The sequence below is a fragment of the Watersipora subatra genome, chromosome 8 (genome assembly GCF_963576615.1).
Source record: "Watersipora subatra chromosome 8, tzWatSuba1.1, whole genome shotgun sequence".
In the NCBI taxonomy this organism is placed as follows: domain Eukaryota; kingdom Metazoa; phylum Bryozoa; class Gymnolaemata; order Cheilostomatida; family Watersiporidae; genus Watersipora; species Watersipora subatra.
This window is the reverse complement of record NC_088715.1, coordinates 57,413,911-57,431,440: the sequence shown is the minus strand read 5'-3', so window position 1 is coordinate 57,431,440 and position 17,530 is coordinate 57,413,911. Positions and strand designations below refer to the sequence as shown.

At 52.0% G+C, this 17,530-nt stretch overlaps 7 non-coding genes and 1 pseudogene across 7 annotated transcripts; all 8 read right to left on the bottom strand.

The window, feature by feature from the left end:
* Positions 1-5,910: 5,910 nt before the first annotated feature.
* LOC137403014 (U2 spliceosomal RNA) lies at positions 5,911-6,102 on the bottom strand. Its single transcript, XR_010979561.1, has one exon. It is a non-coding gene; the product is annotated as a U2 spliceosomal RNA (small nuclear RNA).
* Positions 6,103-7,465: 1,363 nt separating this feature from the next.
* On the bottom strand, positions 7,466-7,661 carry LOC137402914 (U2 spliceosomal RNA). The gene has a single exon (XR_010979530.1). It is a non-coding gene; the product is annotated as a U2 spliceosomal RNA (small nuclear RNA).
* Positions 7,662-8,956: 1,295 nt separating this feature from the next.
* LOC137403013 (U2 spliceosomal RNA) lies at positions 8,957-9,148 on the bottom strand. The gene has a single exon (XR_010979560.1). It is a non-coding gene; the product is annotated as a U2 spliceosomal RNA (small nuclear RNA).
* Positions 9,149-10,447: 1,299 nt separating this feature from the next.
* Positions 10,448-10,639, bottom strand: LOC137403012 (U2 spliceosomal RNA). Its single transcript, XR_010979559.1, has one exon. It is a non-coding gene; the product is annotated as a U2 spliceosomal RNA (small nuclear RNA).
* A 1,381-nt stretch (positions 10,640-12,020) lies between these two features.
* On the bottom strand, positions 12,021-12,212 carry LOC137403011 (U2 spliceosomal RNA). The gene has a single exon (XR_010979558.1). It is a non-coding gene; the product is annotated as a U2 spliceosomal RNA (small nuclear RNA).
* Positions 12,213-13,513: 1,301 nt separating this feature from the next.
* On the bottom strand, positions 13,514-13,690 carry LOC137402943 (U2 spliceosomal RNA; annotated as a pseudogene).
* A 1,721-nt stretch (positions 13,691-15,411) lies between these two features.
* Positions 15,412-15,603, bottom strand: LOC137403010 (U2 spliceosomal RNA). The gene has a single exon (XR_010979557.1). It is a non-coding gene; the product is annotated as a U2 spliceosomal RNA (small nuclear RNA).
* A 1,305-nt stretch (positions 15,604-16,908) lies between these two features.
* Positions 16,909-17,100, bottom strand: LOC137403009 (U2 spliceosomal RNA). Its single transcript, XR_010979556.1, has one exon. It is a non-coding gene; the product is annotated as a U2 spliceosomal RNA (small nuclear RNA).
* Positions 17,101-17,530: the final 430 nt, after the last annotated feature.

Here is a 17,530-nt window from a genome sequence, read left to right as displayed (position 1 = left end):
CCACATGAAGCATTTTGCTTTGGTCCCCACCTGTGAGCTACACCAAACCTCAAAAATTCCTCTTCTTTCTGTTTCTTTTATGGACAAACCCGTGAGTTTTAGTTGGAGAAGGGGGTGTTCCCCTTTGAACCATATATAAACTTGGCGAACTGAGGGGATTAATGGGATCACCTCCAACATTTTCAGCTTCACCTTTTCTATCAGCTCCTGTAAGGTTCTGTAGGCTCCGGACAATTCGGCATTGTGTGCTTCAGAAACTTTGTATATGATAGGAGACAGTGGTCTGCCTTGAAGGCCAAAAAAAAATCTGAAAAGCCCAGATCTCTGGTGGGAAAAAGATTCACTCGAGGGTCTCAAAAAATTATGGGTCAAGAAAAAAGCGTGACACTTGGCCTGAATACTTTCCAGGCCAAGTCCTCCTAGTTCTTTGGGCGTGCCTACTCGCGATCTCGCGACGGCCTCCCTGCCACCATTCCATAAAAAGGAAAAAATTTGTCTTTCGATAGATTGGAAAAAAGGGTTGCTAGGAAGAAAAACTGAACAGGTATGATAAAGAAGGGGAAAAATGGTAGTATTCGCAAGAAGTACTTTCCCTGGGAGTGACAGGTTAAGGCGAGAAAGTTTCTCGATTTTCCCTGCCACTTTTGTGTTCATGACACCTTCGTTTGCTCTTAGTGATTCCCTGTAGTGCCCGCTAGTAAAAAGAACACCGTAAACCTTAAGGCAGCTCACCAAATGCTCCATGTGTTCACTGCGAAACAGGGAAAGTATCGAGGTTTTCCCCATGTTAAGCGTGCTGCCTGTGGCCTCCCTCACTTTCTCAAAAAAATCAAAGACTTTGGTCACATCCCCTTTGTCCCTGCAAAAAAAAAGGAGGTCGTCCGCGTATGCGGAGACTTTCAAAATAGTGTGGTTTGGTAGGGGGATACCCTCCATTCCTCCCTGGCGAAAATAATTTAGAAAAGTTTGGGCGTACAAAATGTAAAGAGAGGGGGAAAGCGGACAGCCTTGTCGCACTCCTCTTTCGATCCTTACCGGCTCTGAAAGAATGCCATTTATCTGTATTTTAGTGGAAATGTTGGAATAAAGAATTTTGATGAGTTCCACTATGCCGTCTCGAAAGCCCATTTTTCGCATGGATTTAAAAAGGAAATCATGGTCCACCATATCAAAAGCCTTCTTTTGGTCAAGGGATACAAGATAGCCCGACACTCTCCGTTCTTGGCTGTACTGGACGCAGTCCCGGACGAGCGCCAGCCCATCTTGCATCGACCTCCCCTTCACTCCACAGAGCTGCTCTGGGCTCACCACCCGCTGGAGTGCATCCGTCAAAAAAATTTCATTGATGTATTTTGAAAAGAGTTTTAGGTCACTATTCAAAAGTGAGATTGGCCTTTGGTTTGCCATGTCTAGAGGGTCGCCAGCCTTTTTAATTAAGACTGTAGTCGCTTCCCTCATAGACTGTGGCAAAACTCCTGTTGTTCTGATATCTCGAAAAACATCCAAAAGGTCTTCACAGAGTTCGGAAAAAAAGGTCTTGTAAAACTCTGCCGGCAGGCCGTCTGGTCCAGGGGACTTGTTGGTTCGAGTGTTTCTCAAAACCTTCTCAAGGTCTTCTTGGTGAAATGAAATTTCTTCTGGGCCATAGAGGGTCCCTTCGGGTGGTGTCGTTTCCCGTAAAATGAAATCTTGTAAAAGGGGGTCGTTGTCTTTCTTTGTGTGCAGTCGCTGGTAGAACCCCTGGAAGGCTCGTGACACCTCCAGAGGCCCCTCAACGACTGTCCCCAAATGCTCCCTCACCCTTTCCACCGCATTCTTCCCCCTGCGCTCTCTGATTCTGGAAAAAAAGAAACTTGTGCACTTTTCATCGAAAAGTTCAGCGTCGACCCTGGCCCTAATCGCCAGGCCCCTCGCCTTGCTCTCGCTTAAAAACACCAACTCCCCTCTAATTTCCGAACCTCTCCCTTGGTCGGCGGCAGGTTCTAGATTTTCTAGTTCTTCCCTGAGCGCACGCTCCCTCTCCCTTTCTGTTCGCCTCCTCCGGCTGCAGAACTTGATGGTTTCGTGTTTGACACGCCGTTTGAGCTCATCCCACCACTCACTCACTGTCGGGAAAGCAAGCTTAAGTGTGCGCGTATCAGTGATAAGTTTGGTGATGATCTCTTTGTAATTTTCACACTCAAGAACAGAAGTGTTCAGCCTCCAAGGGGGTCTTGTCCCTCCAGGGATGGGGGAAGAGTCGGGTGTTTCAATAAAAAATTCTACTACAGAGTGGTCAGAAAAGGGAAAAAGGGTGATATTGCAGCTGTCCACCAGCGCAGGATTTGCATAGACCCTGTCTAGTCTACTAGCCTGTTCACCATTTCGGTTGGACCAAGTGAAGGATTTTTTGTTGGGGTTTAGTTTTCTCCAGATGTCGACCATACCGACGCTCTCACATAAATTCTGTAGGGGATGGGCGCCCACCTCGCACTGGGAAAAAGGGGAGTGGTTTCGGGTGTCCAACTCTCGCGATTCGACGCAGTTGAAGTCACCCGCTAGTATAATGTGAAAACTGGAATCGAGAAGCTCCGGGACAACCTGCTCAAAAAAGGACTTGCGCCTGTGCGGCTCATTGGGGGCATACAAGTTTACTAAACGGAACTTATGTCCGCTCAAGTTGATGTCGACAACGCAGTACCTCCCCTCACTGTCTGACCGGCGAGCCAGGGTGGTGAAATTTAGTCCTGGTCTGAAAAGAAAACCGCATCCGGCGGACCTGTTGGAAAAAAAACTGAAAAAGGAGGGGCCATCCCACTCTGAAATGTTTCTACAGTGGGTTTCTTGTAGAAAAAAAATATCTGCTTTGATTCTGCGTAATTCCGAAACAACTAGGTTTCGTTTCGCATACTCAGCTACTCCATTCACATTGACTGTGACGCAGTGTAGTTGTGGTGTATCCATTGTTGGGGAGGAAAAGGTCCGTAGGCAAGGCAGGGATTGGGTAAAGAAAAGTGGGCGGGGGATGGGGAGGAGGAAAAGAAAAATAAATGAGAAAAAAAGGGGTGGGAAGTGAAAAAAAAAGGGAGGAGGAAAAAAAAAAAGGGCAACCCATGAAAAAAAAAAGGCAAGGGGTCGGAGAGAGGACAAGAAGAGAAGGGAGTTACATTCAGTCCTTCCTCCCCCTCTTAGCCACTCCTCCTCTCTTCGGGCGGTAAGATCCTAAAGTGGACCTCCACGAGTCAGATGTGGAAAAGGAAGGTCTGCTATTACTGGGGTCGAGAGAAATGTCTTCGTCTGTTAGCGAATCGCTTGAGGAGTCAAAAAGGTCTTGTGAGCCTTGTTCTCCTCTGTCTTCTTTAGTGTCAACCACCAGAGGTTCTTCAGATGATTCGGTCACGGTTTCATCGATGCACATGCTTTCGGTCTTAACCTGTTCCTCTTGGCTGGCAGCGGTTGGGTGGCTCTCGGAGTCCTTGGTGGGCTGTTTTTCTGGTTCTTTTGAAGACGATGCTGACCATTTTTTTGAAAATTGCACTTTAAGTGCCCAAGAGCTGGGACAACGGGCAAAGGTATGTCCGTCTTCACCGCAAACCGTACAAATTAGAGCGCTGGTGCACTCGGCTCTTTCGTGCCCGAGCTGTTGGCATCGGAAACATTTTTTTGTTGTGCAATTCTTTACCTCATGTGTTAAAGAGTTGCATCTATGGCAAGCCTTTTGTTGGCCCCTGTATGTGACCCTGAAACCTGCTTTACCAAAGTTTATTGAACCGGGAATTCTAATACCCTCTTTTGGAGTGATGACTATCTGTCTCACTCCATTTTCTATGGTGGGGTACTCTTTAAAAAAAAGTCTCCGCCCCTTTTTGACTTCGCCATATTTTTTGAAAATGACGCATAAAGCTGAATCAGCTACCAAACTATGGCCCTCGCCGTGGCTCGGGCTTATTGTTATCAGAATGTCAGAATTTAGTTCAGATTTAATATTCCAACTTTTAGGAGCTTTTTCGAGAAAGTCTCTCAATGCTTTTTCACTTAAGAAAGTGATTTCTTTACCCTTGGGCAAGGGTACTACGGATCTAATATCCGAAATAACCGTAAACTTTTTAATTTCTGAGAAAAAAGTTTTGAGTTCATCAGAAACTCCTTCTTGAATGGTGGCTGTCAGGCACACCATTGTTCCCAATTAGGTTTTTGCAAAAAGTGAGATTTAAGCAAAAAAGAAAGTTAGCCGAAACAAGTGCCAAAGTGAAAAAAAAGGCCAAAAGTTGAAAAAAAGAAAAGAAAAGTAGATACCTGGCCTGCCGCACTAGTAAGAGTGGGCAGGCTGGTGAGCCGAGCAGAAATTCCAGGTGCAAGTCAGTTCCGTGAGAGGTTGGTGGTCCAAATCCGTTTCCAGTTGTAATCGTCTCCCCCAAGAAGCAGTCTTGAAGAAGAAGTGTCCAGATGTGTCCTGTCCAGAGAGTAAGGTGTACTTCAACGTGATCAGCGTTCCGTCTTTATCTTTGCCAATAGGCCGAGAAGCGATAAATTGCCCGGACGGCCGTCCGTCGCTCAGTCGCGGCCGATTCGCCGCCGAGCGAGTGTCCCCGTTTAGGGCGAACGAGCCGCTCGAAGAAACCGAGAGGCCTCGCCGGGGCCGAAGACTAGTCGCGTTTTTTCCGGTCCGCCCGTCTCGCCGAAGCGGTCCGGCCTACCTCGACTAGTTCGGAGTCGGTCTCTCGCTCGTCCCGTTCAGTAACTGGCGCGAAAGCGCCAACTTTTAAACTCCCTTCGGCGTATTTAGAAAACTTTTAGATTCGCCTTTACTCTCTTTACGGTATAGATGTAATTAAAGGATTTCGGCATTCGCGCGCGCCGAGAGTGGCCTATTCGCTTCTCCTAGCTAGTTACGTAATAACGCTTCTAATCTCGACGCGGGTAGTACCGAAGCTATTCTCACCGGCCTTTCTCTTTCGAAGTCGTCTCCCTCTCTTCGTTAAGCCTATACGCGAGTGCTAGCCTTTTCGTTTCTCCTAGCTAGTTACGTAATAACGCTTCTAATCTCGTCGCGGGTAGAGTAGCGAGGAGTCTACTCGTCTTGGTCATTCTTTCGAAGTCGTCCCCCCTCCCCCTCCCCGCCCTTCGTTAAGGCTATTTCTGATATATATATATACATATATATATATATATATATATATATATATATATATATATATACAAATGTAGATCAAAGTTTTCATTATTCGTAGTTTTCGACTACTAAAGAAGCGCGTAGATAGAACGGGTCGGTTCGTCTCGGGCGATTTCCGCCCCGAACGAAACCTTTGCGGTCTCTCGTCTGTCCGCTCGCCACCCGCTCACCCCGAACACCCCAACACCCAACACCCAACACCCAACACCCAACACCCAACACCCAACACCCAACACCCAACACCCAACACCCAACACCCAACACCCAACACCCAACGTCTATAGAAATAAACGTAGGCGAAGGGCTGGCGATGCGCGAGGGCTGGCGATGCGCGAGCGCGTGACCGGGGAAAGAGGGCGAGGGCGGAGGCGGCGACGAAAGTTTCGGAGCGACGGCTGAGCGCTTAGTCGACTGAGCGCTTAGTCGAAAGCGAACGCGCGCGAAACGGGCGCTCGATCGCGGCGAACGCTAGTCGGCGCGGCTAACGGGCGTCGAAGAAGCGCCCGCGTAGTCGCCGGCGCCTCGCTTTCACGCTTTTCGCCTAGTTAAAATCGGAGCTGTCCCCCTCGCGCTCCGCGTCGTTTTTTTCGCGAATTCGGGAAGAATTTACGCGCTAAGCGCGTTAATTTAAAGCGCCGCCTCGCGGCAAAAGATTTTTTTCCGGTAGGCGCGTGGGTAGGTAGGTAGGTAGGTAGGTAGGCGAGTAGGTAGGCGAGTAGGTAGGTTCAGTTTATCTTTCGTTTCGTGCCTCCCGACGAGGGGAGTGGGCCGTGCTCGGAGGTACTGCGATACCGAGACAACCCGTGACGGAGCCGAAGCAAGCTTCCGCGCTCCATCTCGTTCCAAAAATCAGATTAATATCGTAGCGGCGCGATGCGCCGCGAATCAGATATTAAACTGATTAGAACAGATACTACACTTTGATCTTAGCCAATAGGCCGAGAAGCGATAAATTGCCCGGACGGCCGTCCGTCGCTCAGTCGCGGCCGATTCGCCGCCGAGCGAGTGTCCCCGTTTAGGGCGAACGAGCCGCTCGAAGAAACCGAGAGGCCTCGCCGGGGCCGAAGACTAGTCGCGTTTTTTCCGGTCCGCCCGTCTCGCCGAAGCGGTCCGGCCTACCTCGACTAGTTCGGAGTCGGTCTCTCGCTCGTCCCGTTCAGTAACTGGCGCGAAAGCGCCAACTTTTAAACTCCCTTCGGCGTATTTAGAAAACTTTTAGATTCGCCTTTACTCTCTTTACGGTATAGATGTAATTAAAGGATTTCGGCATTCGCGCGCGCCGAGAGTGGCCTATTCGCTTCTCCTAGCTAGTTACGTAATAACGCTTCTAATCTCGACGCGGGTAGTACCGAAGCTATTCTCACCGGCCTTTCTCTTTCGAAGTCGTCTCCCTCTCTTCGTTAAGCCTATACGCGAGTGCTAGCCTTTTCGTTTCTCCTAGCTAGTTACGTAATAACGCTTCTAATCTCGTCGCGGGTAGAGTAGCGAGGAGTCTACTCGTCTTGGTCATTCTTTCGAAGTCGTCCCCCCTCCCCCTCCCCGCCCTTCGTTAAGGCTATTTCTGATATATATATATACATATATATATATATATATATATATATATATATATATATACAAATGTAGATCAAAGTTTTCATTATTCGTAGTTTTCGACTACTAAAGAAGCGCGTAGATAGAACGGGTCGGTTCGTCTCGGGCGATTTCCGCCCCGAACGAAACCTTTGCGGTCTCTCGTCTGTCCGCTCGCCACCCGCTCACCCCGAACACCCCAACACCCAACACCCAACACCCAACACCCAACACCCAACACCCAACACCCAACACCCAACACCCAACACCCAACACCCAACACCCAACGTCTATAGAAATAAACGTAGGCGAAGGGCTGGCGATGCGCGAGCGCGTGACCGGGGAAAGAGGGCGAGGGCGGAGGCGGCGACGAAAGTTTCGGAGCGACGGCTGAGCGCTTAGTCGAAAGCGAACGCGCGCGAAACGGGCGCTCGATCGCGGCGAACGCTAGTCGGCGCGGCTAACGGGCGTCGAAGAAGCGCCCGCGTAGTCGCCGGCGCCTCGCTTTCACGCTTTTCGCCTAGTTAAAATCGGAGCTGTCCCCCTCGCGCTCCGCGTCGTTTTTTTCGCGAATTCGGGAAGAATTTACGCGCTAAGCGCGTTAATTTAAAGCGCCGCCTCGCGGCAAAAGATTTTTTTCCGGTAGGCGCGTGGGTAGGTAGGTAGGTAGGTAGGTAGGTAGGCGAGTAGGTAGGCGAGTAGGTAGGTTCAGTTTATCTTTCGTTTCGTGCCTCCCGACGAGGGGAGTGGGCCGTGCTCGGAGGTACTGCGAGCGATACCGAGACAACCCGTGACGGAGCCGAAGCAAGCTTCCGCGCTCCATCTCGTTCCAAAAATCAGATTAATATCGTAGCGGCGCGATGCGCCGCGAATCAGATATTAAACTGATTAGAACAGATACTACACTTTGATCTTAGCCAATAGGCCGAGAAGCGATAAATTGCCCGGACGGCCGTCCGTCGCTCAGTCGCGGCCGATTCGCCGCCGAGCGAGTGTCCCCGTTTAGGGCGAACGAGCCGCTCGAAGAAACCGAGAGGCCTCGCCGGGGCCGAAGACTAGTCGCGTTTTTTCCGGTCCGCCCGTCTCGCCGAAGCGGTCCGGCCTACCTCGACTAGTTCGGAGTCGGTCTCTCGCTCGTCCCGTTCAGTAACTGGCGCGAAAGCGCCAACTTTTAAACTCCCTTCGGCGTATTTAGAAAACTTTTAGATTCGCCTTTACTCTCTTTACGGTATAGATGTAATTAAAGGATTTCGGCATTCGCGCGCGCCGAGAGTGGCCTATTCGCTTCTCCTAGCTAGTTACGTAATAACGCTTCTAATCTCGACGCGGGTAGTACCGAAGCTATTCTCACCGGCCTTTCTCTTTCGAAGTCGTCTCCCTCTCTTCGTTAAGCCTATACGCGAGTGCTAGCCTTTTCGTTTCTCCTAGCTAGTTACGTAATAACGCTTCTAATCTCGTCGCGGGTAGAGGAGTCTACTCGTCTTGGTCATTCTTTCGAAGTCGTCCCCCCTCCCCCTCCCCGCCCTTCGTTAAGGCTATTTCTGATATATATATATACATATATATATATATATATATATATATATATATATATATATATATCAAATGTAGATCAAAGTTTTCATTATTCGTAGTTTTCGACTACTAAAGAAGCGCGTAGATAGAACGGGTCGGTTCGTCTCGGGCGATTTCCGCCCCGAACGAAACCTTTGCGGTCTCTCGTCTGTCCGCTCGCCACCCGCTCACCCCGAACACCCCAACACCCCAACACCCAACACCCAACGTCTATAGAAATAAACGTAGGCGAAGGGCTGGCGATGCGCGAGCGCGTGACCGGGGAAAGAGGGCGAGGGCGGAGGCGGCGACGAAAGTTTCGGAGCGACGGCTGAGCGCTTAGTCGAAAGCGAACGCGCGCGAAACGGGCGCTCGATCGCGGCGAACGCTAGTCGGCGCGGCTAACGGGCGTCGAAGAAGCGCCCGCGTAGTCGCCGGCGCCTCGCTTTCACGCTTTTCGCCTAGTTAAAATCGGAGCTGTCCCCCTCGCGCTCCGCGTCGTTTTTTTCGCGAATTCGGGAAGAATTTACGCGCTAAGCGCGTTAATTTAAAGCGCCGCCTCGCGGCAAAAGATTTTTTTCCGGTAGGCGCGTGGGTAGGTAGGTAGGTAGGTAGGTAGGCGAGTAGGTAGGCGAGTAGGTAGGTTCAGTTTATCTTTCGTTTCGTGCCTCCCGACGAGGGGAGTGGGCCGTGCTCGGAGGTACTGCGATACCGAGACAACCCGTGACGGAGCCGAAGCAAGCTTCCGCGCTCCATCTCGTTCCAAAAATCAGATTAATATCGTAGCGGCGCGATGCGCCGCGAATCAGATATTAAACTGATTAGAACAGATACTACACTTTGATCTTAGCCAATAGGCCGAGAAGCGATAAATTGCCCGGACGGCCGTCCGTCGCTCAGTCGCGGCCGATTCGCCGCCGAGCGAGTGTCCCCGTTTAGGGCGAACGAGCCGCTCGAAGAAACCGAGAGGCCTCGCCGGGGCCGAAGACTAGTCGCGTTTTTTCCGGTCCGCCCGTCTCGCCGAAGCGGTCCGGCCTACCTCGACTAGTTCGGAGTCGGTCTCTCGCTCGTCCCGTTCAGTAACTGGCGCGAAAGCGCCAACTTTTAAACTCCCTTCGGCGTATTTAGAAAACTTTTAGATTCGCCTTTACTCTCTTTACGGTATAGATGTAATTAAAGGATTTCGGCATTCGCGCGCGCCGAGAGTGGCCTATTCGCTTCTCCTAGCTAGTTACGTAATAACGCTTCTAATCTCGACGCGGGTAGTACCGAAGCTATTCTCACCGGCCTTTCTCTTTCGAAGTCGTCTCCCTCTCTTCGTTAAGCCTATACGCGAGTGCTAGCCTTTTCGTTTCTCCTAGCTAGTTACGTAATAACGCTTCTAATCTCGTCGCGGGTAGAGTAGCGAGGAGTCTACTCGTCTTGGTCATTCTTTCGAAGTCGTCCCCCCTCCCCCTCCCCGCCCTTCGTTAAGGCTATTTCTGATATATATATATACATATATATATATATATATATATATATATATATATATATATACAAATGTAGATCAAAGTTTTCATTATTCGTAGTTTTCGACTACTAAAGAAGCGCGTAGATAGAACGGGTCGGTTCGTCTCGGGCGATTTCCGCCCCGAACGAAACCTTTGCGGTCTCTCGTCTGTCCGCTCGCCACCCGCTCACCCCGAACACCCCAACACCCCAACACCCAACACCCAACGTCTATAGAAATAAACGTAGGCGAAGGGCTGGCGATGCGCGAGCGCGTGACCGGGGAAAGAGGGCGAGGGCGGAGGCGGCGACGAAAGTTTCGGAGCGACGGCTGAGCGCTTAGTCGAAAGCGAACGCGCGCGAAACGGGCGCTCGATCGCGGCGAACGCTAGTCGGCGCGGCTAACGGGCGTCGAAGAAGCGCCCGCGTAGTCGCCGGCGCCTCGCTTTCACGCTTTTCGCCTAGTTAAAATCGGAGCTGTCCCCCTCGCGCTCCGCGTCGTTTTTTTCGCGAATTCGGGAAGAATTTACGCGCTAAGCGCGTTAATTTAAAGCGCCGCCTCGCGGCAAAAGATTTTTTTCCGGTAGGCGCGTGGGTAGGTAGGTAGGTAGGTAGGTAGGCGAGTAGGTAGGCGAGTAGGTAGGTTCAGTTTATCTTTCGTTTCGTGCCTCCCGACGAGGGGAGTGGGCCGTGCTCGGAGGTACTGCGATACCGAGACAACCCGTGACGGAGCCGAAGCAAGCTTCCGCGCTCCATCTCGTTCCAAAAATCAGATTAATATCGTAGCGGCGCGATGCGCCGCGAATCAGATATTAAACTGATTAGAACAGATACTACACTTTGATCTTAGCCAATAGGCCGAGAAGCGATAAATTGCCCGGACGGCCGTCCGTCGCTCAGTCGCGGCCGATTCGCCGCCGAGCGAGTGTCCCCGTTTAGGGCGAACGAGCCGCTCGAAGAAACCGAGAGGCCTCGCCGGGGCCGAAGACTAGTCGCGTTTTTTCCGGTCCGCCCGTCTCGCCGAAGCGGTCCGGCCTACCTCGACTAGTTCGGAGTCGGTCTCTCGCTCGTCCCGTTCAGTAACTGGCGCGAAAGCGCCAACTTTTAAACTCCCTTCGGCGTATTTAGAAAACTTTTAGATTCGCCTTTACTCTCTTTACGGTATAGATGTAATTAAAGGATTTCGGCATTCGCGCGCGCCGAGAGTGGCCTATTCGCTTCTCCTAGCTAGTTACGTAATAACGCTTCTAATCTCGACGCGGGTAGTACCGAAGCTATTCTCACCGGCCTTTCTCTTTCGAAGTCGTCTCCCTCTCTTCGTTAAGCCTATACGCGAGTGCTAGCCTTTTCGTTTCTCCTAGCTAGTTACGTAATAACGCTTCTAATCTCGTCGCGGGTAGAGTAGCGAGGAGTCTACTCGTCTTGGTCATTCTTTCGAAGTCGTCCCCCCTCCCCCTCCCCGCCCTTCGTTAAGGCTATTTCTGATATATATATATACATATATATATATATATATATATATATATATATATATATATATACAAATGTAGATCAAAGTTTTCATTATTCGTAGTTTTCGACTACTAAAGAAGCGCGTAGATAGAACGGGTCGGTTCGTCTCGGGCGATTTCCGCCCCGAACGAAACCTTTGCGGTCTCTCGTCTGTCCGCTCGCCACCCGCTCACCCCGAACACCCCAACACCCAACACCCAACACCCAACACCCAACACCCAACACCCAACACCCAACACCCAACACCCAACACCCAACACCCAACACCCAACACCCAACACCCAACGTCTATAGAAATAAACGTAGGCGAAGGGCTGGCGATGCGCGAGCGCGTGACCGGGGAAAGAGGGCGAGGGCGGAGGCGGCGACGAAAGTTTCGGAGCGACGGCTGAGCGCTTAGTCGAAAGCGAACGCGCGCGAAACGGGCGCTCGATCGCGGCGAACGCTAGTCGGCGCGGCTAACGGGCGTCGAAGAAGCGCCCGCGTAGTCGCTGGCGCCTCGCTTTCACGCTTTTCGCCTAGTTAAAATCGGAGCTGTCCCCCTCGCGCTCCGCGTCGTTTTTTTCGCGAATTCGGGAAGAATTTACGCGCTAAGCGCGTTAATTTAAAGCGCCGCCTCGCGGCAAAAGATTTTTTTCCGGTAGGCGCGTGGGTAGGTAGGTAGGTAGGTAGGTAGGTAGGCGAGTAGGTAGGCGAGTAGGTAGGTTCAGTTTATCTTTCGTTTCGTGCCTCCCGACGAGGGGAGTGGGCCGTGCTCGGAGGTACTGCGATACCGAGACAACCCGTGACGGAGCCGAAGCAAGCTTCCGCGCTCCATCTCGTTCCAAAAATCAGATTAATATCGTAGCGGCGCGATGCGCCGCGAATCAGATATTAAACTGATTAGAACAGATACTACACTTTGATCTTAGCCAATAGGCCGAGAAGCGATAAATTGCCCGGACGGCCGTCCGTCGCTCAGTCGCGGCCGATTCGCCGCCGAGCGAGTGTCCCCGTTTAGGGCGAACGAGCCGCTCGAAGAAACCGAGAGGCCTCGCCGGGGCCGAAGACTAGTCGCGTTTTTTCCGGTCCGCCCGTCTCGCCGAAGCGGTCCGGCCTACCTCGACTAGTTCGGAGTCGGTCTCTCGCTCGTCCCGTTCAGTAACTGGCGCGAAAGCGCCAACTTTTAAACTCCCTTCGGCGTATTTAGAAAACTTTTAGATTCGCCTTTACTCTCTTTACGGTATAGATGTAATTAAAGGATTTCGGCATTCGCGCGCGCCGAGAGTGGCCTATTCGCTTCTCCTAGCTAGTTACGTAATAACGCTTCTAATCTCGACGCGGGTAGTACCGAAGCTATTCTCACCGGCCTTTCTCTTTCGAAGTCGTCTCCCTCTCTTCGTTAAGCCTATACGCGAGTGCTAGCCTTTTCGTTTCTCCTAGCTAGTTACGTAATAACGCTTCTAATCTCGTCGCGGGTAGAGTAGCGAGGAGTCTACTCGTCTTGGTCATTCTTTCGAAGTCGTCCCCCCTCCCCCTCCCCGCCCTTCGTTAAGGCTATTTCTGATATATATATATACATATATATATATATATATATATATATATATATATATATATATACAAATGTAGATCAAAGTTTTCATTATTCGTAGTTTTCGACTACTAAAGAAGCGCGTAGATAGAACGGGTCGGTTCGTCTCGGGCGATTTCCGCCCCGAACGAAACCTTTGCGGTCTCTCGTCTGTCCGCTCGCCACCCGCTCACCCCGAACACCCCAACACCCCAACACCCAACACCCAACGTCTATAGAAATAAACGTAGGCGAAGGGCTGGCGATGCGCGAGCGCGTGACCGGGGAAAGAGGGCGAGGGCGGAGGCGGCGACGAAAGTTTCGGAGCGACGGCTGAGCGCTTAGTCGAAAGCGAACGCGCGCGAAACGGGCGCTCGATCGCGGCGAACGCTAGTCGGCGCGGCTAACGGGCGTCGAAGAAGCGCCCGCGTAGTCGCCGGCGCCTCGCTTTCACGCTTTTCGCCTAGTTAAAATCGGAGCTGTCCCCCTCGCGCTCCGCGTCGTTTTTTTCGCGAATTCGGGAAGAATTTACGCGCTAAGCGCGTTAATTTAAAGCGCCGCCTCGCGGCAAAAGATTTTTTTCCGGTAGGCGCGTGGGTAGGTAGGTAGGTAGGTAGGTAGGCGAGTAGGTAGGCGAGTAGGTAGGTTCAGTTTATCTTTCGTTTCGTGCCTCCCGACGAGGGGAGTGGGCCGTGCTCGGAGGTACTGCGATACCGAGACAACCCGTGACGGAGCCGAAGCAAGCTTCCGCGCTCCATCTCGTTCCAAAAATCAGATTAATATCGTAGCGGCGCGATGCGCCGCGAATCAGATATTAAACTGATTAGAACAGATACTCCTGTTTTATGACATGGAGTGGGGCTGACCTCGACGATATTGGCTTTTCGCCAAAGTCAGCCCCCCAAGGGTTGTCAACCCCTGGAATTTATTGCAGGGCGGTAATTTACCTTGCCAGGTCATCACGAATGTCCGAGGTACAACGACCACCGAAACTTCCAAGGACTCGTGGAGCATTTGAATGCTCTGGCCTGGCCGGCACCCCGGGTGGGAATCCCTAGTGCGGGCCCGGATGTGACCGCTCGCCTGCCACGCGGGTGTTTCGGGGGGCTGTGCAATGAAACACCTGCAAGACCGCCGTGCAGCACGAATGCTACACTTTGATCTTAGCCAATAGGCCGAGAAGCGATAAATTGCCCGGACGGCCGTCCGTCGCTCAGTCGCGGCCGACTCGCCGCCGAGCGAGTGTCCCCGTTTAGGGCGAACGAGCCGCTCGAAGAAACCGAGAGGCCTCGCCGGGGCCGAAGACTAGTCGCGTTTTTTCCGGTCCGCCCGTCTCGCCGAAGCGGTCCGGCCTACCTCGGCCTACCTCGACTAGTTCGGAGTCGGTCTCTCGCTCGTCCCGTTCAGTAACTGGCGCGAAAGCGCCAACTTTTAAACTCCCTTCGGCGTATTTAGAAAACTTTTAGATTCGCCTTTACTCTCTTTACGGTATAGATGTAATTAAAGGATTTCGGCATTCGCGCGCGCCGAGAGTGGCCTATTCGCTTCTCCTAGCTAGTTACGTAATAACGCTTCTAATCTCGACGCGGGTAGTACCGAAGCTATTCTCACCGGCCTTTCTCTTTCGAAGTCGTCTCCCTCTCTTCGTTAAGCCTATACGCGAGTGCTAGCCTTTTCGTTTCTCCTAGCTAGTTACGTAATAACGCTTCTAATCTCGTCGCGGGTAGAGTAGCGAGGAGTCTACTCGTCTTGGTCATTCTTTCGAAGTCGTCCCCCCTCCCCCTCCCCGCCCTTCGTTAAGGCTATTTCTGATATATATATATACATATATATATATATATATATATATATATATATATATATATATACAAATGTAGATCAAAGTTTTCATTATTCGTAGTTTTCGACTACTAAAGAAGCGCGTAGATAGAACGGGTCGGTTCGTCTCGGGCGATTTCCGCCCCGAACGAAACCTTTGCGGTCTCTCGTCTGTCCGCTCGCCACCCGCTCACCCCGAACACCCCAACACCCAACACCCAACACCCAACACCCAACACCCAACACCCAACACCCAACACCCAACACCCAACACCCAACACCCAACACCCAACACCCAACACCCAACGTCTATAGAAATAAACGTAGGCGAAGGGCTGGCGATGCGCGAGCGCGTGACCGGGGAAAGAGGGCGAGGGCGGAGGCGGCGACGAAAGTTTCGGAGCGACGGCTGAGCGCTTAGTCGAAAGCGAACGCGCGCGAAACGGGCGCTCGATCGCGGCGAACGCTAGTCGGCGCGGCTAACGGGCGTCGAAGAAGCGCCCGCGTAGTCGCTGGCGCCTCGCTTTCACGCTTTTCGCCTAGTTAAAATCGGAGCTGTCCCCCTCGCGCTCCGCGTCGTTTTTTTCGCGAATTCGGGAAGAATTTACGCGCTAAGCGCGTTAATTTAAAGCGCCGCCTCGCGGCAAAAGATTTTTTTCCGGTAGGCGCGTGGGTAGGTAGGTAGGTAGGTAGGTAGGTAGGCGAGTAGGTAGGCGAGTAGGTAGGTTCAGTTTATCTTTCGTTTCGTGCCTCCCGACGAGGGGAGTGGGCCGTGCTCGGAGGTACTGCGATACCGAGACAACCCGTGACGGAGCCGAAGCAAGCTTCCGCGCTCCATCTCGTTCCAAAAATCAGATTAATATCGTAGCGGCGCGATGCGCCGCGAATCAGATATTAAACTGATTAGAACAGATACTACACTTTGATCTTAGCCAATAGGCCGAGAAGCGATAAATTGCCCGGACGGCCGTCCGTCGCTCAGTCGCGGCCGATTCGCCGCCGAGCGAGTGTCCCCGTTTAGGGCGAACGAGCCGCTCGAAGAAACCGAGAGGCCTCGCCGGGGCCGAAGACTAGTCGCGTTTTTTCCGGTCCGCCCGTCTCGCCGAAGCGGTCCGGCCTACCTCGACTAGTTCGGAGTCGGTCTCTCGCTCGTCCCGTTCAGTAACTGGCGCGAAAGCGCCAACTTTTAAACTCCCTTCGGCGTATTTAGAAAACTTTTAGATTCGCCTTTACTCTCTTTACGGTATAGATGTAATTAAAGGATTTCGGCATTCGCGCGCGCCGAGAGTGGCCTATTCGCTTCTCCTAGCTAGTTACGTAATAACGCTTCTAATCTCGACGCGGGTAGTACCGAAGCTATTCTCACCGGCCTTTCTCTTTCGAAGTCGTCTCCCTCTCTTCGTTAAGCCTATACGCGAGTGCTAGCCTTTTCGTTTCTCCTAGCTAGTTACGTAATAACGCTTCTAATCTCGTCGCGGGTAGAGTAGCGAGGAGTCTACTCGTCTTGGTCATTCTTTCGAAGTCGTCCCCCCTCCCCCTCCCCGCCCTTCGTTAAGGCTATTTCTGATATATATATATACATATATATATATATATATATATATATATATATATATATATATACAAATGTAGATCAAAGTTTTCATTATTCGTAGTTTTCGACTACTAAAGAAGCGCGTAGATAGAACGGGTCGGTTCGTCTCGGGCGATTTCCGCCCCGAACGAAACCTTTGCGGTCTCTCGTCTGTCCGCTCGCCACCCGCTCACCCCGAACACCCCAACACCCCAACACCCAACACCCAACGTCTATAGAAATAAACGTAGGCGAAGGGCTGGCGATGCGCGAGCGCGTGACCGGGGAAAGAGGGCGAGGGCGGAGGCGGCGACGAAAGTTTCGGAGCGACGGCTGAGCGCTTAGTCGAAAGCGAACGCGCGCGAAACGGGCGCTCGATCGCGGCGAACGCTAGTCGGCGCGGCTAACGGGCGTCGAAGAAGCGCCCGCGTAGTCGCCGGCGCCTCGCTTTCACGCTTTTCGCCTAGTTAAAATCGGAGCTGTCCCCCTCGCGCTCCGCGTCGTTTTTTTCGCGAATTCGGGAAGAATTTACGCGCTAAGCGCGTTAATTTAAAGCGCCGCCTCGCGGCAAAAGATTTTTTTCCGGTAGGCGCGTGGGTAGGTAGGTAGGTAGGTAGGTAGGTAGGCGAGTAGGTAGGCGAGTAGGTAGGTTCAGTTTATCTTTCGTTTCGTGCCTCCCGACGAGGGGAGTGGGCCGTGCTCGGAGGTACTGCGATACCGAGACAACCCGTGACGGAGCCGAAGCAAGCTTCCGCGCTCCATCTCGTTCCAAAAATCAGATTAATATCGTAGCGGCGCGATGCGCCGCGAATCAGATATTAAACTGATTAGAACAGATACTACACTTTGATCTTAGCCAATAGGCCGAGAAGCGATAAATTGCCCGGACGGCCGTCCGTCGCTCAGTCGCGGCCGATTCGCCGCCGAGCGAGTGTCCCCGTTTAGGGCGAACGAGCCGCTCGAAGAAACCGAGAGGCCTCGCCGGGGCCGAAGACTAGTCGCGTTTTTTCCGGTCCGCCCGTCTCGCCGAAGCGGTCCGGCCTACCTCGACTAGTTCGGAGTCGGTCTCTCGCTCGTCCCGTTCAGTAACTGGCGCGAAAGCGCCAACTTTTAAACTCCCTTCGGCGTATTTAGAAAACTTTTAGATTCGCCTTTACTCTCTTTACGGTATAGATGTAATTAAAGGATTTCGGCATTCGCGCGCGCCGAGAGTGGCCTATTCGCTTCTCCTAGCTAGTTACGTAATAACGCTTCTAATCTCGACGCGGGTAGTACCGAAGCTATTCTCACCGGCCTTTCTCTTTCG